Below are 24,930 nucleotides of genomic sequence, written 5' to 3' on the forward strand. Positions count from 1 at the left end.
AAAAGGGAAAAAAAAAAAAAAAAAAAAAACGTCAAGGGCTTGGGTAGCTCAGTGGCAGAGCTCTTGCTCAGCATGCAGAAGGTCCTGGTTTGATCATGAGCACCACATACACACCTACACAAATCATGTCATCTGTAAGTGGAGACAGCTTTATCCTGTCCCATGTCTCTTACTGCACTGTCTTGCCTAACCATCCTGGCTAGAACCTCTATTACAAAGGCATGTGTGGATACCCTGGTACTGTCTTTATCTTAGTGGGAAAGCACCCAGTTTTTTTATGATTAAGTATATTAGCTATGGGTCTTTTATAGATAGTCCTTATCAGGTTAAGGAAGTTTCCTTCTACTTCTCATTTGTTAAGTGTGCTTCTCTAGTTACTTTTCTTGTTGCTGAGATGAAATACCTGACACCCAGCACCTACAAATTTAAGACGGAAAGGTTTATTTCAGCTCATAGTTTACAGACGTTTCAGGCCATAGTCACCTGGCTCCAAGATAGGGAGGTATAGAAGAGGGGTAATGGCAGAAGAGAAACAGTGCTTGGCATGGCAAGCAGAAGGCAGCAGGCAGCAGGCAGAAAACATAAGCTTGGCTTCTCTCTCTTCCTTTATATTCCATCCTGAGTATAAGTCTATTGATTGGTGCCACTTACACCCAGGGTAGGGCTTTCATTATTCACACCCAGAACTATGATAAACCTATTTGGTTATTATACACCCTTAACCCTAGTATCACACATCCTCAATCCAGCCATCTCTGAAAAGGCTCACCTATGAGCACAGGAGGTGTTTAGGGACATCAAGATACACGTCAGAATAGGCAGAACCCAGGATCTCACATAAAGTAGGCAAGCACTCTGCCAGTGAACACAGCTACATCCTCAGGCTACAGCTATAACACACCATTTTACATCAACAAGGTATTAAAGGTTTTAGTACCTCCACACTCTGGCCAACCAACAATGGCTATTTTTATCTTTTTTTATTGTAACCAACCTAGTGAATATGAAGTGGTATCTCATATGGTTTGATTTGCATTTCTGAATAAATAATTAGATGATACAGAAGATCTTTAAGTAAATATTATCTTAAAATTATTGCAGGCATTTAACTGGCTACAACTTAAGTAGAGGAGAGCTTTAAATCATACTAAAACCTAGACAGAATCCACAAAAACACAGTGTAAGACTATTCATTGCACGACTCTGTAATAACAAAAGATTAAATGCTTATCAGAGAAAATTAACCAAATAGACTTCTAGGAAGATGGCAGAGAGGTGAACAGCAGAGAAACAGCCTCTCCAAGGTCTGGAGTCCAAAAGCTAGAATATAACAACATAAGGAAGAGAAGCAGGAGGAAAGGACCCAGCAAGGATCTGAAGCAAGATTTGAATCCCATGGAAGAAGTGGCACGAACCTGCAGATGCATGGTGACTACTGGCAACCACAGAGGCCTCCATGGAGAAATGCACCAGTGGAACGCAGCAGTGAATGCTGCAGACTGCAGTGGCTGGTAGTTTTTTGGATTTAGATGTCACCTAGGAAGAGGGCAACTGGTTGGTAGCCATCTTGCTGATACCAGTGTCAAGGTGAAGCTGAAATGAGTTCAAATCAGCAGGAGGTTAAGGAGCCAAGTTCAAGTCAGCAGAAGGCACATGGAGTGGTGCAGGCTGAACAAATCAGGTAGCTTCATAGCCAAAGACCAGCATGAACTTGAGTGAAACTAAACGTGCAGGCTTGCTGGGGTAGCCACTATCCCACCAAAAATCTATGGCTGGCTTGCTGGGATTAATCAACATTGGATCTGAACTCTGTCTGCCCACTCTGCTCAGTGATAGCAGAAAAATAACCTGAAGTGGACATCTTTTTCTTTTCTTTTTTGTCTTTATTTTATTTTCTTTTTTCTTGTTTGTGCTTATTTTTATATGACCATAAACTTGCTTCTACTTTTTTTGTTGTTGTTCTATTCTGTTCTTCTTTCCCTCGTCTTCTTCACAAGTTTCATAAAGTTTGTGTAATCTTCCTTTGTACTTCCTTCACCCTTGTTTCTAATCTCTCCTTCTTCTATTTCTCTATTTTTTTCCTCCCTAATCTCTTTTACATTTTCTCACCTGAGGGTAAAATCACCATATTGAGGACATATTTACTGTACACAATTTTCTGGTTTGTTTTAGATTTTGCTATATAACCACATATCTACTTCATATGGGTAAAGGTGGCAAATTAAGTTAAAACAGTTTGTCATTTTCTAGGCTGTGTTTGATGCTATTGTTATTACTGATTGTACTACTTTAGCCAAGGTTGCATGACTGTTCTAATCAGTTGTTTTCCAGGTATGCCAAGACTGAAATTGCCTAAGGGTCATAAAAAATATTATAGGCCAATGCCACAGAACCAAGGCCTAGACCAAATAGGCAGCAACTTCTCATCCCCAACAAAGAGGAAGGATCTTACAACAGACTCAAAACCCAAAAGCCAACTACACCTGAAAGACATGTCTGAGAAGTAATCATTTCCTAAGGGTTCCAAATACTAGCAATAAAGCTAACCACCATAGCAATTTACAAGCATCAATCTAGGAACTAAAAAAAGAAAGAAAATGAGAAGATACAACCCCAGACTTCCAGCTCACTGAAAGCAAACCCAGGAGCAAGGAGATGGAACAATTCAAAAGCCACCCACCTGTACTCTATGAAGTGATAACAGCAGAAGTAACAAAGCAGATGAAGGAGGTGCTGGAAAAAAAAATAAAAATAATTTCTCAGGTAACAACAGAGATGACCATAATAAAAGACACGGTTAGCAACTCTAGAACAGATACAGATTTTTTAAAAAATAGAAGAGCTTAGGAAAATGACAGAAACCATAAACACCCAACACAGGAAAGAAATGGAATCCATGAAACAGATTCAAACAGATATTCAGGAAATTAAAAATTCCATTGAAAATACATGCAGCAGAAGGTGTGCGTGAGGATAGAATATCAGATATAAAAGACAGGATTGTAGTTAGCAATCATGAAAATAAAAATTTCTTAAACATAGCAAAGGACCACCAAAAAAATCAATCCAACAGCTGCTAGATGATCCAAAGAATAGCAGAAGATATCACAAATGACACGAAAAACATGTTCACAGAAGTAATGGCAGAAACTTCTCAAGCATGGAAAAATAACCTGACATACAGATAAGAAAGGCTTGTAGAACTCCAATTAGCCATGATTGGGAAAAACAAACAAACAAACTACACCAGGCATATAGTCAAGATTCCAGAAATTCAAAACAAGAACAGAATATTAAAAGCTGTTAGAGAAAAGAAACAAATCACTTATAAAGGAAAGCCCATCAACAGATTTAACACAAACCATCAAGTCAAGGAGAGTCTGGAGTGAAGTATTTTAAGCCCTAAAAGAAAACAACCTCTAACCCAGACTGATGTACCATGCAAAACTATCTTTCAAAATTGATGAAGAAATAAGGTACTTCCACGACAAAGAACACCTGAAGAAATTCATGACCACTAAACTAGCACTCCCAAATGCTTGGAAGGAGTCTAGAAAGTGATAACAAATGCTACAACTCCATGAACCCCAAAAGAATGAATCCCCAAGCTAGGTAAGTAATTAAACAGAGGGGGAAAAGGGGAAACCAATAACAGGAAAATAATATGACAAGGATAAACATAAATGACAAGGATAAGTCAATACTTATCAGTTATAACCATCAATGTAAACTGTCTCAATTCAACAATAAAAAGAAACAGACTGGCAGAATGGACCAAGAAGCAAGATCCAGCAATATGCTACCTACAAGAAACACATTTAATTAAAAAAGAAATTCACAGGCTGAACTCAAAGGATTAAAAACAATACTCCAATGGACAAGAACTCAGGAAAAAGCAGGGGTAGTTATTCTATTAGCAAAGTGGATTTCAAGAAAAACTGATTAAAACAGACAGATAAAGAAGGTCACTACATCCTTGTAAAAGGAACAGCCTAAGAAGAAGAGATAACAATCATAAATATATATATGCACTAAATACCAGCACACCCAACTATATAAAACAAATATTAATTGACATGAAAAATCTAATAAACCCTAATACAATTGTAATGGAGAACCTCAATATCGCACTGTCACATATACAGATTAACTAGAACAACAACAACAAAACTATAAATATCAGAACTGAACCATTTTGAACAAATGGACTTTGTAGATGTCTACTGAGTACTCCACTCCATAACATTAGAATATACATTCTTTTCAGCTGAATATAAGGCATTTACCAAAACAGACCACATAACATTTCACAGAACATGCTTAAGTAAATGCAAATTATCTCATGCATATTATTAGATCACAGTGCAATGAAATTAGAAATCAATGGCAAAAGAAATCACCCAAACTTTATAAATGCATGGAAATTAAGTAACATCCTCCTGAACAGCCAATGAGTTACATATGAAATTAAAGAAATTAGAGTTTCTACAATTAAATGATAATGCCAATACAACATACCAGAACTAATGGAATGCAATGAAAGCAGTCTAACAAGGGAAATTTATGGCAGTGAATTCCTACATCAGAAAAATAAAAACCTAATGTTGAACCTTAAGCTTCTAGAAAAAGAGCAAGTAAGCCCAAAGCTTCTATGACAGAGGAAATTATAAAGATCAGAGCAGAAATTAATGTAATTGAAACCAAGAAAACAATACAAAGAATCAAAAAATCCAAGAGTTGGCTAACTTTAAAGGTGTAAATATAACTGACAAACCCATAGCCAACCTTATCCAAAAAAAAGGATGACTGAAATCCATGCAATTAGAAATGAAAAGCATAAAATCACAACAGACCCTGAAGAAATCCAGATCATCAATACCTACTTCAAGAACCTATATTCTAATAAGATGGAAAATACAGAAGAAATGGACAAATTCCTAGATATATAAGCTGAATCAAGGATATAAAAATTCTAAATATCAATGAAATTGAAGATATAATAATAATTAAAAAAAACTGCCAACAAAGAAAAGCACAGGCTGCAATGGATTCACTGCTGAATTCTACAAGAAATTTAAAGAAGACCTAATGCCACTCGTTCTTAAACTCTTTAAGGAAGATGAAAGGGAAGCATTACTCTCAAATTCATTCCTGGAAATAAGCATTATCCTGATATGAAAACCAGCGACGGATCTAACCAAAAAAGAACCACAGGCCAATCTCCCTAAGGAACATAGAGGCAAAAATCCTCAGTAAGATACTGGCAAACAAAATGCAGCAAATCATCAAGATTATACACCATGATCAAGCAGGATTCATGCCAGGGATGCAAAGATGGTTCAACATATGCAAATCAATAAATGTAATATACCACATCAACAGAGCCAAAGACAAAAATCACATGATCATCTCAATAGATGCAGAAAAAACATCTGACAAAGTCCAACACCCATTCATAATAAAAACCCTACAGAAAAGTAGAATAGATGGTCTTTATCTCAATCTAATATAAGCCACATATGACAAACCAACAGCCAACATCATACTAAATGGACAAAAACTGAAAGTTTTCACTCTAAAATCAGGAACAAGGCAAGGATGTCCACTATCACCACTCTTATTCAATATAGTTCAGGAAGCATTAGCCAGAACAATTAGACAAGATAAACAGATAAAAGGAATGTGGATAAGAAAGGGAGAAGTTAAATTATCATTATTTGCAGATGACACAATACTCTATACAGAAGACGCCAAAAAGGCCACCAAAAGACTTCTAAGTTTATTTTTCTTTCTTTCTTTCTTTTTTTTTTTGGTACTGGGGATTGAACTCAGACCCTTGCACTAGGGACACAGGTGCCAGAACCACTGAGCTAAATCCCTGGCCCAAGACTTCTAAATTTAATAACCCAATTCAGTGGCATAGCTGGGTATAAAGTTAACACTTAAAAATCAATAGCATTGCCAGGGATTTAGCTCAGTGTTTTGGTGGCCTGCCTTGTAAGCGCAAAGACCCAAGTTCAATCCCCGGTACAAAAAAAAAAAAAAAAAAAAAAAAAAAAAAAAAAATCAATAGCATTCCTGTACACAAACAACAAACTCACTGAGAGAAATTAGGGAAACCACACCTTTCACAATAGCACCCAAAATAATGAAATGACCTAGGAGTCAATCTAACAAAGGAAGTAACCAAGCTTTACACTGAAAACTATAGAACTCTGAAAAAGATCAAAGAGGATATTAGAAAATGGGAGAAATATCCCTTGCTCTTGGGTAGGAAGAACGAATACAGTGAAAATAGCCATATTTCCAAAATTGTTATACAGATTTAATATAATCCCAATCAAAATACCAATAACATATCTCACTGAATTAGAGAAAATAATCCTAAAATTCATTTGAAAGCAAAAGAGATACAGAATAGCAAAAGCAATTCTAGGTAACAAAGGCAAGGCAGTGGACATCATAACTACTGCCTTGAAATTATACCACAAAGCTACTGTGATAAAACAGCATGGTATAGTCTTAGGTGAAAGAAATTGGACACATGTTCAAATATGGCATTGTTCCTCTGGTGTGAGAAATCAAAAGTGAAAATAAGAACCAAAATGTATAATACATATTGGGAAATCAGAAGAAAATGCTCAAATGAGAAAGGGAACAAGGGAGGGAGAATGGGGAAAGGAAAGATGGACTAAGAAAAATAAAAGACAGAACAGAAGGAGAAAGATGGAAACAAAGCTTTCGTAAATAAGGTGGGGAAGATGGGTTGCAGGAAGGGGAGGGGAATGGGGAAAAAAAGAAAAACCAAGATATATCATGTACAGGTACAAATTCCCTATCATTATGTATATCTAAAATGTATCAATTTTTTTAAAATAAGGAAAAAATTAAAAAAGATCTACCACATCCTTAGAATTTCCTAAATAAAATTCTCTGATAACTAAAGTTTAGTTTTTCCTCACTTTAGTTAGTTAATTTTATTTCTTCTTTATATTATCTGTTTTACCCTTTACCTGGTTTTCTACCTAGAGGTTTTATTCTTGATTGATTTGTACATATTCTTTATATAATACAGATACTTTATATATTATGGGTATTATCTTTGCCTGTATAAACGTTACAGATATTAAAAAAGAAAAAGAAAATTAAGTAAATAAACTCTAGTAATTCATATAATAAAATATCTTGCATGTGAAAAAAGTGAATGAGGAAACTCTCTTAGTACTACTACCAAGCTGATGGCCTCCAAAATATATTAAGTGAAAATAAGCAAAGTGGAGAAAACTTTATTTGGTGTACCACTGTTTTTTTTTGTTTTTGTTTTGGTACCGGGGATTGAACTTGGGTCCTTGCGCTTGCAAGGCAGGCCACTGAATTGCTGAAGTAAATCCCCGGTCCTCAATACTGTGATTTTTTTTTTTGTACTGGGGATTGAACTTGGGTCCTTGTGCTTGTGAGGCAAGCAGTGGAACCACTGAGCTAAATCCCCAGTACCACTGTTAATCTAAGTCAAGCGAGATAAGTATGGTAAATGGAAACAATAGCAATCACTAAAGATAAAACAAATTAATATGTATCCAATTTGTGGCATTATAAAAACAAAAAATCTCTTCCATGAGCTGGACATGGTGGACATTTTTATCATTTTGCTGAATATCTGTTCTCTGCTTCTTTTCAGGAACAGACTATTTGTAATTAAAGCAGAATGCATATAACCTCTGTTGTGAAAAATTTTTATGTTTAGAAGAATTTCCACAGAAATTATCATAAAAACCCATTCTAATTAATGAATCTTAACAAGACCAACTATATCTCTAATGAAAGCGAACACTTTCATTATATCAGCATCTTTTTTAAAAAATTGTATGCAACATACCAGGTCATCAGATAAATAACCTTGCTTGTATGAGCTCAGTGGTTTACACTGGGGGAGTATTTAAATATATTAGAGTATTTAAATACATTAGAAAATATAAATGTGAACCATGACCTTCATGATTGAACTCGGGTCCTTGTGCTTGCAGGGCAGGCAGTGGAACCACTGAGCTAAATCCTCGGCCCTCTGTCCCTCGTTTATGCCTTTGCTACCTGGTTTCCAACTTCTTGCAAAAGGATTATAATGGAGTAGAAGCTGCTCAGGCTTTGGAGTCAAAATTGTGTATCTGGATTATCTGTTTCTTATAACTGGCAAATTAACAAACCTGCCTAACCTTGTTTCTTTATGTGTAAAACGAAGCTATAACTATTCCCTATGATTAGCAATGCTGTACATTAAGTAGCCAGGGTGAGTGCACACTAGATAACGATTATCATTCTTCTCTCTAGAGACTTGGTGAAAGAACAGAGTAACAAGCCATTATTGCCACCACTCCTGAAAGGGTGCAGGTCTACTAGATTTGGGAAAGGAAAGAATAGCCTATGAATAAATATTAAACTATTTGCCTTTAAGATTCACTCCTACTTGCAGAGTAACATGTGAAACCCCACGGAGAAATGTGATGCAAGAAGAAAGAGCAGACAGGGATGTGCAAAACCCATGATTCTGTAAGTGCGCTACTTAACTTACTTTCGAGCTGGAGATGCAATGCTCAAATATAGAGCACCTGCCTAGCATGTGCGAGCTCCTAGGTCTCAATCCCCAGCACTACAAAAAACAAAAAATTTGTTTTAGAATTAGTGTTAATAGTGGGTATGTGTTCCTTCTTCACTGCCAGGCAGTGAGGGGGGAAAGGACAATTACATGTAAGAACGAAATAATAGTTTGCTGAGTGCCATTTATGTTCCCAGCATATTCTCTTGTGAGATGGGCACTGTGTTTGCCCATTTGTGGAGGAGGAAGATGTGGGAGGTCACACAGCAGGGCATGGCAGGGAAGGATGCAAGCCTAGTCTTTGACTCCAAGCTTAAAGTCACATGGACATGAGGCTTATGACCTTGGAGGTCCTGAAAAACCAAAACACACCTCCAGGGAGGGTATCCTCAAGATGGCATAAATATGAGATAGCATCCTTAGTGTCTGACAAGTACATTGTGGTTATGTATGATATTGGGTGGCACAGTGCACTTGCCGTTTTATCTTTGCAATTCTTATCTAAAATTTTTTTTAGGGCTGGGGATTTAGCTCAGTGGTTCTGCCACCTGCCTTGCAAGCACAAGGACCTGAGTTCAATCCTTGGTACCAAACAAACAAACAAAAATTTTTAAAATTTTCTTAAATGTGGTTGGTAGTGGAGGGCCAGGGATTTAGCTCAGTGGCGCTGAGCCTGCCTCGCAAGTGTAAGATCCTGAGTTCAATCCCAGTTACTGGTTTAAAAAAAAAAAAAGAAAACAACAACAAAAAATCCCCACAACATCAGGCCAGGGATTTAGCTCAGTGGCACTGCACATGCCTGGCAAACGCAAGGTGCTGAGTTTGATTCTCAGTCCTAAAAAAGAAAAAAAGACAGTGGGGAAAGTGTGGTTTTACAAAGTGCTGCCTACATGCAATAATGGGGTGCCTTGGAACGGATCCTGAAACAGCAAAAGGACATCTGTAGGAAAACTGGAGAAATAAAGCATGTGGAGTTTGGTTAATTGTATCTATCTCTTTATTTTTACAAATACTCCATGGTCATGGTTAGACGTTAAAATATTAGGAAAAACTAAGTACAAGTATATTCTAAAAAACTTTTTATAAAAATGAAGTAAAAATCAAGTATTTATAAGTTGTAACAATTTTATTTGTAATGAAATGAATAAGACAAACTTTTGTTCTTAAGTAGGTATTTTTTTAATGCAAATGGGAAGTACTCATAAAGCACTTACACCAAGAATGAAGGTCTCCAGGAAAAGCATCTGTGGAACAGCTTGCAAACTAAATTATCTGCATGGATAATGATACACCAGTTTTACTTGAACGACTGGCAGATAAACTACAGCATTCACGCTTGGGTATTATTTGACAGGCGTCTTCTCATTTCTCAAAAATCAAGGAAGTGAGTCTATCACTTCAAGGAGAACTGACAGTATCTGTTACCAATGATAAATTTTGAGCTCTAGAATTCTGGAAAACTTACATGTATCACTGAGCTGGACAGCCTCCCAGTACTTAAAGACTTTTCTGCTGAGACTGCCAGTTATATTAATGAATGTGACTTACTGATACCATCTCATGAAATTAGTCAACATTAGAAGATCTGCATAATCCAGGAAACAAGTATTTTCCAAATGACTAATGCATAGTATTACAAATCATGCATGTTGGTAAAAAGTTCAAAGTGCAAGTGCAACCAAAGGCTTTTAATATAGCAGTATAAGAAGTTCATTAGCACTGTTTACATTCCATATTACAACTTTAGTTGAAGCAACTACCACTGTTTCACAGGCTATTCGAAGTTATCAAAACAGCTATTAAAATACCCTTTCCTTTTCCTGTATTATCTGTATGAGGTTGAATATTCCTTATAGATTCAGCCAAGCAACATGTCAAAACAGACTGAATGGTGACACAGACTTGAGAATACAGCTATCATCCATTAAGCCAGACATTAATGGAATTGACAAAACCACAGTGCTACTTTTCTCGGTAATTTTCTTGGGGGTGGAAGGGCAGTACTAGGGATTGAACACAAGGCCTTATATATCTCAGGCAAGTGATCTACCACTGAGCCACATCCCCATCCCTCTTGCTAACTTTTTATTTGTTAGTTATATTATATTAACATGGGATGAGTTTACTGTTACTTAAATATAAATAGATCAGGATATAAAATCAGCATTAAAAAACCAAAAGCTTTTCTAGGCACTAAGAATGAACTACCTGAGACCAAAATTAGGAAAACAATTCCATTCACCATAGCTGCAAAAAATTTAAATATATAGGGATCAACCTAACCAAGGAGATCAAAGAAAGACTTCTACAGTGAAAATTAAGGAACACTGAAGAAGACACTAAAAGATGGAAAGAGCTCCCATGTTCATGGATTTGCAGAATTAATATCGTTAAGATGGTCCTATTACCAAAAGTGATCTACAGATTCAATGCAATCCCTATCAAAACTCCCATGACATTTTAACAAAACTAAAACAAACCAACAAACCTGAATTTTTTTTTTTTTTTTGGTACCAGGGATCAAACTCCGGTCCTTAAAACCTGAAATTTGTATGACAGAACAGCCAAAGCATCCTAAGTGAAAAAAGCAAGGCCAGAGGCATCACCTACCTTTTCAAGCTATACAAAGTTATACAAGTAGCATGGTGCTGGCATGAAAATAGATACACAGACCAAAGGAATAGAATAGAGGACACAGAAACTAAAAAAATGACAGCCATCTGATTCCAGACAAAGGAGCTAAAAATACACACTGGAGAAAAGAAAACTTCTAAAAAATGATGCTGAGAAAATTGGATATCCTTATGTGGAAACTGAAACAAGATCCCTATATTTTACCCTCTATAAAAATCAATATAAAATGGATCAAAGACCTAGGTATATTACCTGGAACTTTGAAATTTCGAGAAGAAAACATAGGGGAAACAACTGAAGCCATAGGTACAGGCAAAGACTTTCTGAGCAGGAGTCCAACAGCATAGGAAATAATAGCAAAAATTAAATGGGACATCAAATCACAAGCTTCTGCACAGCAAGGGAAATAACTAATTGAAAGACAGCCCAGTAACATAGGCACACATGCAGGCTCTTTGTTCTCATTGAAAGTTTTAAAAGGTTCACCATCACTGGGTATAGAATGAGAGAAAATCTTTGCCAGTTACTCATCCAATACAGGATTAATATTTGGAATTATAAAGAACTACAAAAACATCAAAAAATCAAAGAGCCCAATCAATTAATGAGCTAATGAATTGGTCTGATACTTCCCAAAGTAAGTACAAATAGCCAACAAGTGCATGAAAGATGTTCAACATCTTTAGCCATTAGCAAAATGCAAATCAAAACGACACTGAGGTTCCATCTCATGCCAGTTGGAATAGCTGCCCTTGAGAACACAAAAATACAATAAAATGCTGGTGAGGATGTGAGGGGGAAAAAGGAACCCTTCTACCCTGCTGGTTGTAATGTAAATTAGTACAGCCACCATGGAAATAAACATGGAGATTCCTTAAGAAACTAAAAATAGAACTACCATATGACCCAGCTATACCATTCCTTATATATATTAAAAGGAAACAAGGTTAGAATACAACAGGAATATCTGCATAGCCACGTTTACTGCAGAACAATTCACAATAGCCAAGATATGAAACCAGCCTATGTTTCCATAGAGAGATGAATGGATAAAGAAAATGTGGTGAATATATACAAAATTGTGTTTTATTCATCTGAAAAGAACACAATTATGTCATTTGCAGGAAAATGGATGGAAAAGATTATCGTGTTAATTGAAATAAGCCTGACTTAGAAAGACAAATATTTTGTTTCTTCTAATATGTAGAATCTAAAAAAGATGACATGAAAGTAAGAGGGAGATTATTACTAGACAAGAAGAAGGGAATAATGGAGAGGGAAAAGAAGGATGTAAAAGACAGTAAAAGAGGGATGAATATGATAAAAAATCCATGTATGAAAAGACCACACTGAAACCCATTATCTTGTAAAATTAACAGACTCTAATACAAACATTTAAAGAAATGAATCACCAAATATTTTAAATTTTCTTAATTTTAATTTCTTATAGTATAAATAAGTTACATCCCATTCAATAATTTTGAAGAGTACAAAAAGGTTCTGATAACAAAAAGCTCCACAGCTGCCCATTTAGGGTAATGTGCACATAAATTTCTTTTCTCCAACAGAAAAAAAAGTCAGATTCTTATTAACAGGAAATAATTCACATCAGTGGTTCCTAAATAGGTAAACCCTATGGAGGCAAATGTGCTATGAAGTGGATTGAATGCTGAATTGAATGCTACATCCCTGGCAAGTGTGCAGTGATCCCCCCACCAAAAGACTGTTAAAGAGCAAAGGGGAGTGGCGGGGAAGAAGACAAAACAACAAAACCACCCAAAACTCACACCTTAGATTTGTCAAATTGTCCAATTAGTCTTCCCCAAAACTCTTCTGTAGTTACAACCTCTAAGAAGTCTCTGCCTTCACCTAGCAGTACCAAATGCTTGCTAATGTTCACGTTCCATCAGATTCTCTTATCTTTTATGACAGAGTTAACACCTTAAGCAAATATGAAGACATATACAGGACCATTAAAATAATTAGTTTTTAATTCAGAACTAAAGGGTAACAACCTCTGGCCCAAGGGAGTGTTTGGCTGTCTGGCCAAAGCTGATTTCCCTGAGTGCCAGCATTCCAAATATAGTTTCTCAATGTTTTGTTTATGGTACCTGCATTAGCCTTGCTAAGGGCTACTCTTGAAAGAAGCTGAGATAGTTTCCTACTGGCTGAATCACCTACCAGTGAGGACAAATCTTTTAGAGTTTTCAATGATAACAGCCCACTGGGGCATACACACTATAGGTTCATCACCAATGAATACTTTGTATTGCAATTCTGTTCTCTCAGGGACAGGGGTGGGGTTGCACAGCTGCAGTCCTAGTTTCCTGGGAGGCCAAGGGGAAGAATCACTTGAGCCTGGGTTTACAGACAAACCAGGGCAACACCAAAAGAGAACTGCTACAACAGGTAAACAAACAAACACTCCCTCCTGAATTCTGATCTCCCAATAAAGCTTGGAATCCTGTTTTGTGGTTTACCCACATGTATCTTTTATCACATCAAATAAAAGATGACTTATGGAAGGTTTTTCCAGAAAGGAGACACAAAAGCCCTTATAATACAGCTTTTATTTCAGACTTGTAGATTTGGGAGAACGTGGAAAAGAGCTAGAGATGTCTCAAAAGAAAGTATCACTCACACCTATTAAGTTTCAAGCCCTGAACAAGTGTTGAATCAAAAGTCTGGGTAAGGAATAAAGTTGGATACAAAGTCACATACAGAATTATATTCACCTATTATTTATTTATTTATTTATTTAGGTACTGGGGATTGAACTCGGGTCCTTGCACTTGCAAGGCAGGCCACCGAACCACTGAGCTAAATCCCCGGCCCTATATTCACCTATTAACTCTATCTGTAGCAGGAAAAAATTACGTTGTATATAATCAGGGACCATATAACCCTTATCAGTTATCAAGGTGTCACAAAGGCCTCAAGGCTACTGGGTTATCCTGCCCATTAATATTTAAATAAAATTGATTCAATTTACTGCTCCACATGCAGGGAAAACACATACCTCATTCATTCTTTTGGAGATTTATGGTCTATTTTCTTTTGGTTTTGCTGAGGACTGATGGAATGGAGTACTACATTTTACCTCATTACACAATAAGTATTGTATTTTATCATATTATATATTCAATTCAGTAAAATTTTTGTTTTAGACATGTATGTAGCTTCATATGTATCCATACTGGAGTCACAATGAAACACATATTTTACTATAGGGTAATATAAAAGCTTTTCACAAAAACACTCACCTGTTACACTGCACAGAAACATGTACAAGAATGCTTACAGCAGAATTTTTCCAATATCCAGAAACCAGAATATAGGAAAACAAAAATTATGGCATAGTCATACAACAGGATATTTAAAAAAGAGGTAAATACTAGAACTACTGCATCAACATGTATCTCAAAACAATATTAAATTTAAAAAGTCACAGAAAAATACACATACAGTAAGTCAGCATTTATTGCAAGTTTAAAATCAAGCAATCCTAAATAATGACTGCTTAGGAATATTCATACAACTGGTTAAAAAAACTATAAAGAAAAGTAAGAGAATAATAAAAAGCAAAAATTAAGATGTTGATTACTTAATTTTAGGGCTAAAAAGGGAATTTAACAAAGAAGCCTACACAGACAAGGCTGGGAAGTGAGTAGATGTGTGTTCTACTTTTTCTCTTATCTCTTCATTATCTATGTACTATTTCTATGTAGGAAATGTAAAAAAAAAAAAAGAGGAAAACAATGCCCTACCTATAAAATTAGTTTAACAGCAATAGCAGTACTTGTGCCAATCACCACTACTCTCCCTTGAGCCCAGATTTTGGTCTTTAATACTACTGCCCACTGAAAGGAATGGGACTGCATGGATGGGAGATGACCCCATGTGCTTGAGCAAGAAAATAAACAAGAGTGGGCTGGGTACTCGGGAGGCTGAGGCAGGAGGATCACCATGAGTTCTAGCCCAGCCTGAACTACACAGTGAGAACCTGTCTCAAAAAAAATAGAGTGGGCTGGGGATGCTGCTTAGTGGTAGAGGGCTTATGGAGCATGTACACGTGCCATCAGTTTGATCCAGAGCACCACAGAAACAAAACAAAGCAAAAACACATACACCAACACACACTGCAACAACAAATAAACCACTCCAGTACTTTCAATATAGTTACAAAATAAGAATACTTTTTTTTTTTGTGGTTCCAGGGATTGAATTTAGGACCTTGCACTTGCCAAGCAAGAGTAGTGCCACTCAGCTACATCCCTGGCAAGAATACTTTTAAGATTACCAAAATCAGTGCCAAAGGACAAAGAGGTTAGGCCAAAAACAATACCCATAGCTGGACTGCAACAATAACAATCTGAGTATCAGAAAGAAACTAACCACGATTGATTAAAACTAATTTTTTAAAAAATAACTGGATATCATAAATAGGATATCAGGAGAATAAAAAATGGATTTCTATATATGGAAAGGAACAGTGATCCTCTTCCTCCATCCTAATGAAAGAATTTTCCTCCCAAAAGAGAAAGACAAATACAAACATACTGTTTAACAACCTATTACTGATTAAAATCCTCCTCCCCAGTTTATTAACTGCTAAAAATCAAGATACTTAGAGATCTGCCCCAAGCCAGACAGTAATATTTTATACTAACTGTATTTATATTTAATTAGATGTTTGAAGTATTTCAAAGAATGTCACATTAAATATCAATTCACGTTTAGTATTTAGCATTTTTAATAGACAAATTAGCCATTAAACAAACCATAAAAATGTTAATAAAGTAAGTTGTTAAAAATTCATGTGTGCTGGGGCTGTAGCTCAGTGGCAAGCATGAGGACCTAGGTTTGATTCCCAGTACAAAAAAAAAAAAAAGATGCATGTGAGATTTCCTTCCTTCCTCCTTTATTTCTGATGACACTAGGGATTGAGCCCAGAGCTTTTACACTAAGCTACAACACCATCTCTTTCTATTTTTTATTGTTGACACAGGGTCTTACTAAATTGCTAAATGACTCAGGTTGATTCAAATTTGCAATATTCCTGCCTCCCCATCCCAGAAAGCTGGGATTATAGCCTTGGTAGTGTGAACCTACAATTCCAGCACTCTAGAAAGCTGAGGCAGGAGAATCATAAATTTAAGCCCACCTTAGGCAACTTGGCGAGACCTTGACTCAAAATACAAACAAAATTTTTTAAAGGGTTAGGGATGTAGCTCAGTGTGAAGGTCCTGAGTTCAATTCCCAGCATCACCACAATCACCAGAAGAAAAAAAAAGGCAATAATATGTATGAAACAGCCCTTGATGGTCGATACGCTTGCGATTATATCTGACTTCATCTTCTTGAATGTTAAAATACGGCTTTAGGTATTCTTTCAGACACACTCCAATTTTCTTCCTATAAATCCATTCATTAATTCAGCAAATATTCATTGTGAAATGGGAAGAAAAGGGCTAAAGGTGTAGTGAAAGTGGGAAGGGTAGGGGAAAGATAATAAGGGGAAAAATATGAGAAAAATGAAAAAATGGAAATAAAGTGTAAATGGGGAGGGGAGAAGGGGGTGAAGGGAGGGCAGGGACAAGGGGAAAAAATGAGAACCAAGACCTGTCATGTAAAGGTAGAAGATCCCAATGATGAATGTAACTGTACTATATACCTAAAATGTACCAATAAACTCAACAAAAGAAAAAAATTCAGCAAATATTTATTTTTTAACATATTTGTTGAGTGCCTATCTTTAACATAAATTGTTCTAATTGCTGCTGATATAGAGGTAGGCACACAAAGCTGACGGGGTCCCCCTGCACTGGGACTTACAACCTCACTGTGTAAACACGGCTCTGCACACATCTGTGATACCTAGCCACTGCCCAGTAATACAAACTTTCAGATGTGAAATGCTGGGGTTAAGCCATGAGTTTAGGCCTCTATAATACTTCCCAGACACTAATATCAGAACAATACTGCTTACAATGTCACAGAGTTTGCTGCTTTGTGACAAGAGATACAGCAAGAACTCTCATTTAAAAACACAATGTTAGGCCAGATGTTGTAAAAGCTTAAGAAGGGATAACCTTTTTAAAAGTTCAGAGTGGAAAAAACTTTTTACAATACACAATGGAACTGTCAAGGCACCTGTACCCTCCATAAATATACTGTAGAAAATAATTGTGAACACACAAACATGCTCTCTACTTGTCTGGTTTCTTTTTGGAATTTCTCATTGTCTGTTTCCTTTTTGGTTGCCCTGGTTTCCTTGTATTTGTTTTCAGAATTTTGTTATTTCTTTGCTCTTTTCCTTCTCCTATACCACAGTGTGCAGTTTGTGGTCTGGAAGTAAGACCCTAAAAAAACAAGACAAAGAGACTATCTTGACCATAATTCCCATGTCTCTCGAGGGTTATATGTATAAAATGAAGAACAAGAAAAACCCAAGAATTCAATGTAGTTATTTGTTCCTTCATGTGATTATGCTACCATTGAACACTTGCTAGTTCCCATACTGTATGATCTATACCAATTAGGAAAGATTAGTCAGATGGGACAGTATTGGGCCTGTACTGTCATCTCCTGTTTCCACTGCCTGAACTATAGGCCTGTATTAGGCCAAGGACCTGGCAAGCTCAAAATCCTTAGTTCAATCCCTGGTACCAGGAAACAAACAAACAAACAAACAAATAAATAAAATATATAGGCCTGTACTTCAAGCTTCAAGGCAAAGTAAAAGAATCCTTCATGCTAAAAGGTAGAACACGATTTTGTGTAAAGTCTACAGTGCAGCATTTTATACTAGGTAGAGAGACAGGACCAGGCTCCAACTCTAGGATCATGGATCTCAACACTGTCCTAAAAGACCAGCAGAGTGCAATTCAAAATAGAGAGCTCCTCTCTCCTTCCTTCCTTCCCCCCACCTTTTTTTTTTCCAGTACCAGGGATCAAACTCAGGACCTTGCATTTGGCAGGTAGGTGCTGCACCGCTGAGCTACCTCCACAGCCCTCTTTTTTTGTTGTTGCTTTTTTTTTTCAGCTTTAATTGAGTTTATTGGTACATTTTAGGGATACAACACAGTTACATTCATTGTTGGGATCTTGTACCTCTACATGACAAGTCTTGGTTCTCATTTTTTTTCCCTTGTCCCTGCCCTCCCTTCACCCCCTCCTCTTTTTTTGTTTTTTAAAACCAAGTCTTGCTATTTAGTTCGAGATGCCTCGAACTCACTATGTAGCCCAGGCTGGCTTCAAACTTGCAGCCCTCCTCCTGAGTGCTGTGATTACAGGTGTAGTATGTCACAGTCCCCAGCTCTCAGAATGATCCTCTTTTGAACTGTCAAACTCCCATTTTCTTCTGAGCATGATAGCCCTACGTACTGGACTATCTGGAACAGTCTTTTGGGTTAGGGTTGGGGTTTGGGCTTCTCAGACTTTTGGCTAATTTTAAGGGTAGCATCTGTTGTTCTCTTTTTTTTTTTGGTACTGGGGCTCAAACTCAGGTCCTTGCGCTTGCGAGGCAGGTGGTGGTATAGAACCTATTCTTATCAGTTTAGTATCTGATAGGTCCTCTATACAAGGACAACATATTAAATGGATTTTGGAGCTGGGAGATGGAATGGGAGCTTGCTCCACCCACTCTGTTTCAACCTGGTACTGCAATACCTCCAGGAACAGTACATCCTACCCACAACTGCAGTTGTAGACTTGCTAGGCTTGTGGTAGCCTATCCAGGTTAAAAAAAAAAAAAAAAACAAGAAAAAGAAATATGCTCATTATAGCTCATATATATGGCACAATAACAACAACAAAAAAGCAGCCAATCTTAACCTACAACACAAGCTGTGAGCTAAGGTACCTTGCAGAAAATACTAACACCTGCTCTTTAGTCTTTCATGCACACAAGCAAACTTACACTAGTGCTGTTTTTGGTTTTTTTTAACAAGAAAAAGAATTACTTTATTATGAATTTGTAGTCCTCCTACTTAGGACCACAAGCTTTCTGCCCCACAGGCCTGTTTTATACAGAACAAATGTTATTTATTTTTTGAATAATGCTACTACATAGAACCAGAGGGAAAGGCAAGAGGCTCTGAATGGACCTCAATGGTTGCAGCAAGAGTTCCAGCTGAGGTTTTGTTATAAGGCGGTGACAGATCTTGTGGCAATGGCCAGTCTTGCAGTTTGTAAGCAAACTGCTGGCTCAGAAACCAACTTACTTGCCTTCTGCAATCCAGTGCCATGTTACTAAGAGAACCACAACAGGGGAACATGTAAGTGCTTGGCCAAGTTCATTCAGGCACAAGACGTGTTTGGTATAATTCTCTTTATTCTGACCCTGGGAGTCAGGCTTGACAAAGCCAATGAGGTCTTTTTTGGGGGGAGCTATTTTTATTCAGAGAAAAATATAACAAAAAATGAACAGAAAATCTTAAAAATAGCAAAAAGACTTCACATATGAAAGTCTGAGCACAAAAGAACCATTCTGTGATCCCCTGATGAGATGCTCACCTCCTAAACTGCTTAATGGTATTTACTGTCCATCTAGTACACAACTGGTAAGGAACTAGAACAAATGCCCAAAGCATTTTACCCATGCAAAACAAAGTGTCTGGACAAGACATCTGTCTACTGGCAACTGTCTAGAACTGCGCAACACTGACCAATGGGAAACTGGCCCAAGTTCCCAAAACTATCCTCATTCATTCATCCACTCAATATCAGAAGTTATTAGGAACTGCCCACTGCTGTGCACGCCTGTAATCCCAGCACTCGGAAAGCTGAGGCAGGAGGATAACCGTGAGTTCAAGGCCAGCCTGGGCTACACAGCATAGTAGAAAGGCGAAAGGAGAAAGAAGGAAGGAGGGGAGGAGGAATGTGCTGTTATTATGAACCAAGTACTACAGTAACTAAGTACTGAATTAAGAATAGTGACGGGGGGTGGGGGTGGGGGGGAGAATAGTGACAGGTTTGATTTGTGCCCTCAGGGAGCTAACAGTCTAATGCGGAAGAAAACAGGTGAAAAAGAGAAAAATACATATTTGGGGAAGGGGGAGAATAAAAATATCATGCAGTTGTAAATTGAGGTGCTGTTAAAAAAAGAATTAAGGGGCAATAAGTTAACGACAGTAGCAACCTAATTTAGTCTAATCTCTTTAGGTTCTCCGCTCTTATGTATTCGTCTAAAATAAAATAATTGTTTCATGTATTACTTTAAGTACATTTTGCTGGAAAGAAGATAAGGGCTTTACTTAATAATCCCCTCTTTGAAAAATGGTAATTAACTAAGAAAGCAAAATATTCCAAAGGAATCTGAAAATGAGCCTCCACTCTACTCTGCAGTCTTTCAGCTACCAAATTCTCCTTCCCTGGGACAAATAGTTGCTTGAGAACCCTTGAAGGGATGTATTAAATCTACAGTTCTCAAGGTGTGGTTCAGGCAGCATTGAGGACTCAGACCTTTTCAGGAATCAAAAAGGTTAGCCTATTTTCATGATAGCAGTAAGACGTGTTTTGCCTTTGTCTCTCGCCTTCTGTCCCAAGTGTACAGTGGGTTTCCAGGGGCTCTGGGATTTGTGATGGTATTAACACTCTGACAGTTAGCGGAACGTGTGAAGCAGCTTTGAAAGATGGCATTTTCTATTACAACAGTTACTAAAGTTTTTTTTTTTTTTTGGTACTGGGGATTGAACTCGGGTCCTTGCACTTGCAAGGCAGGCCACCGAACCGCTGAGCTAAAATCCCTGGCCCTCACAGCAACATTATTCTTAATAGCCCCAAACTGGAAACAACCCAAATGTCCATTAACTGACAAATGGATAAATATAATTTGGTATAGCATTACAATGGTGTATTATTTGGCAAAAAAAATGAATTAGTGGCATGTACTGCACCATGGATGAATCTCAAACACAGAAAGTAGACAGTAAAGGACTATACAGCATGATTCCATTTATATGAAGTTTCCAGAAAAGGTAAATCTACAAAGTCAGAAAGCCAATCAATGGTTGCCTGAGGCTGAAGCTAAGAGTGAAATTGGGCTGGGGATTTGGCTTAGCGGTGCTGAGCCTGCCTCACAAGTACAAGGTCCTGAGTTCAACCCCCTGTACTAGGGGTTAAAAAAAAGAAAAGAGTGGAATTAACTGCAAATGAGCAATTTATCCCTCTTACCTCTCTTAGAGGGGTAAAGAAATCTAAAACTGAAACATGTGTGAAGGAATCAAATCTAAAAAAAATTACCAAAAATTCATTAAACTGTACATTTACTTTAGATGAATTTTATATTACAATAAATTATCTCTAAATAAAAGTTGTTTAAAAGAGCAGAATAAATTGCTAAAGGAAAAGGGGCAAAGTGAGAGAGGTAAAATGAGGCTTAAAAAGATCACTCAAAATGTAATAGTTGACTCTGTTTACATATTTTTTCAAGCAGACCATACCATGGGGCATGGACAAAATCCAAAGACCAATTTATGATACAATTAAGGAAACAGGAACACTTGACAATATAAAGAGATTATTTTTAAAGATGTGATAATAGAAGCCGGGTGTGGTGGCTCACGCCTGTAATCCCAGCACTTGGGAGGCTGAGACAGGAGGATCGCTGTGAGTTGAGTCCAGCCTGGACTACATAGTGAGTTCCAGGTCAGTCTCAACTACATAGTGAGACCCTATCCCAAACCCCCGCCCCCCCAAAAAAAAGATGTGATAATGGTAATTGCTTTTAAAAGAATACTTACTTTGTAGAGATACATACAAAAATAATTACAGCCAAAATAACATGATCTTAAAATTCTAGTTCAAAATATTCACGGGGTTTTTGGTGGTGGAGTGAAAGAAGCTCTCACAGATGATATAAGTTGGGACATGTGTTGGTAAGTATTGAAGCAGGGGACTTATATATAGGGACTCAACATTACTCTATTATTGCTTGAAATTTTTCATAATAAAAATTGGGGAGAGATAATATCCACCTCATAGATCTGAGTATCAAACTTGATAAAACAGCTGGGCATGGTGGCACAAGCCTGCAATCCCAGCACTTGGGAGGCTGGGGCAAGAGCATCGCTGAGAGTTTGAGACCAGCCTGGGCTACACAGTGAGTTCCAGGTCAGACTCAGCTACATAGTGAGATCCTGTCTCAAAAAAACCAAATAAAAAAATAAATAAAACTTGATAAAATATATAAAGGACATAATAAGACTGGCAAAATGTTTATAATTGCTAAAGTTTGGTGATGGGTACAGGGACTCATACTTGCCTCTTTATTTGTGTGTATGTTTGAAATTTTTCATATTAAGAAGGAGTCTGACACTTATATATTTCATTATTACTAATATCCACACTTTCATTTTTCCATTTTCAGTAATTTACACAAAGTAAAGGTAAAATGCAATAAAATATTCTGATACATGCACAAACATGTCTTGTTTTACAAAGACAATCAGCTATTGTATAAAACTTAGTTTAGTTAGAAACAGGCAAATCAGAAATGTAAATAAATATAAAGCATGTAACATGAGTTGCTCAAGTCACAAGTAAATATAGTCTGTTACATCTTGTGTTTAGATATCCCCCAAAGCCTCATGTTTTTTCAGAAGTGGCTGAATCTATAGTGTGTGACTGATTCATGGTAGGGCTAGGACCAAGGGCACTAGGATTAAGGGCGTGAGTGCTACCTGTCCTAAGTAGTCTGAATAAAATATAAAGAACAGAAAGACACTGTTAAGGCCCCTTGTTGCTTTGCTACTGTCTGTCCACTATGAACTGTTGCCCTCTGCCACCCTGCCTTGGGGCCAGCTGATTATGGACTAAAATCTCCTTGAACTGTAAGCCAAATAAATTTTTCCCCCTTTTAACTTTGGGTATTTTGTCACAGCTACAAGAGAAAAGTAATTAATGAGAGAAAAGTAACTAAGACATAGCTTTTAAAGGTAAAATGAGTGATGAACATATAAGATTTTTTTAAGCTCTGAGGAGTAACAATAAAAGTAGCATAAAGCACATGCTGCTATGCAGTATCCTAGCTAGATGCTTGCTTCTGCTCTATATTTATCTAGACTCATGGCTTTGCTGTAGGTAACCTATTTATTCTGTGATAATCTAAACACAGTCTTGGTAAGGACATATGTCCCCTCATGTTTCTTCTGATGAAACTGGAAAAACATTATTGCAAATCTATCCACCAGACATACAAAGGGTATTCTGAGGGAGAAAAATAGTAATATTAAGGCCAATATATTCTCTACTGCTTAGAGCCTCAAGAACAGGTTAAGAAACCAGAGCAGACTGCTTTTGTTTGACCCATACACTGTTTCTTTTCTCGGGGGGTACCAGGGATTGAACTCGGGTCCTTGCACTTGCAAGGCAGGCCACCGAACCGCTGAGCTAAATCCCTGGCCCTGACCCATACACTGTTTCTAAAAAACAGAAAGAAAAAAAAAAAAGATCTCCAACATCTTTTAAAAACCATAAAATCTGATGTTTCTAGTAGATATTACAGTTGGAGGACCCCTGGCATAGGTTGGGAGATAAATATTCCCTTTGTCAAGCAGGCAGAACTAATTCAATTATAATGAATGTGTTGTGCCAGTGTCTCTGAGACTCCTTTTAAAACACTTTATCTCCTTGTAATGTTATATATTCTGGTACTTAGTAGTACACTTTCTTTATTTTGGAGACAAAGTCTTGCAGTGTCGCCCAGGTTGGCTTCAAATTTGGAATCCTTCTGCCTCACCTTCCTGAGTAGTTGGAATTACAGGTGTGTGCCACTGTGCCTGGCTCACTTTATTTTGGGGGGGTGTTTCATTACATGTACCCTTTAATACAAAGGTTATAACAAAGTTTGTTTACACTCCTTAAGACTCTGAATTGGCATTAGCCTAATAAGAAATGGGCCAGGGCCAGGAATTTGGCTCAGTGGTTCCACTGCCTGCCTCGCAAGCGCAAGGGCCTGAGTTTGATCCCTGGTACCAAAAAATAAAACAAAAACAAATGGTCCAGTGCCGCCACCTGCCTAGCAAGTGCAAAGACCCGAGTTCAATCTCCAGTACAAAAAAAAAAAAAAAAAAAAAAAAAAACCCTAATGGTCCATATTTCTTACTAAACAAAACTGAAGACAGATGGAGGGTGAAGGGGAGGGTGTAAAAAGGATTAAGATGTTACATACAACATGTATCAACTCCCCAGGATGAATGTGATCATGACGTGAACGTGTACTAAAAAAATAAATTCAGAGTTTCTTGAGAATAAAGAAAAGTCAATTTATAGAAATCAACTCATCTGCAAAAGGACCTGCCTGCTATAAAATTCAAGATAGGACTTACTTTACTCTGTTATGGGCATATACTGTGCCAAGTGCAGGACTATAATAAGCAAACTACTAAACATTTACATGGGTTTCACTGTAGTACTGCACAGAGTTTCTCGACCCTGCCACTACTGACATTCTGAATAGGACAAATGTTAAGTGTGAACTGCTCTCCTGTGTACTATTAATGTTTCAATGTATTATCAATATCTCAAACTCTTAACTCCTAGGAGCCAGTAACATCCTTATCCTGCCCAGGTTATAACCACGAATATCTCCAGATACTGCCAAATGTCCCTAGGGTATTCTATAAATTAAAACATTAAGCAATGCTGGCAGAATAATATGCAACTTCATAATTAAACTGTGTGTGTCTCTGTAAAATGATCAA

General features: G+C 37.2%; 1 protein-coding gene and 1 non-coding gene across 5 annotated transcripts in view; one reads left to right on the top strand and one right to left on the bottom strand.

The window, feature by feature from the left end:
• Cfdp1 (craniofacial development protein 1) overlaps positions 1-24,930 on the bottom strand; it is a 116,881-nt gene that overhangs the window by 45,554 nt on the left and 46,397 nt on the right. The window lies entirely within an intron of this gene.
• On the top strand, positions 18,729-18,917 carry LOC117283934. Its single transcript, XR_004514997.1, has one exon. It is a non-coding gene; the product is annotated as a U2 spliceosomal RNA (small nuclear RNA).

The sequence above is a fragment of the Fukomys damarensis genome, unplaced genomic scaffold, assembly GCF_012274545.1.
Source record: "Fukomys damarensis isolate Sample0158 unplaced genomic scaffold, DMR_v1.0_HiC HiC_scaffold_32, whole genome shotgun sequence".
NCBI classification, from domain to species: domain Eukaryota; kingdom Metazoa; phylum Chordata; class Mammalia; order Rodentia; family Bathyergidae; genus Fukomys; species Fukomys damarensis.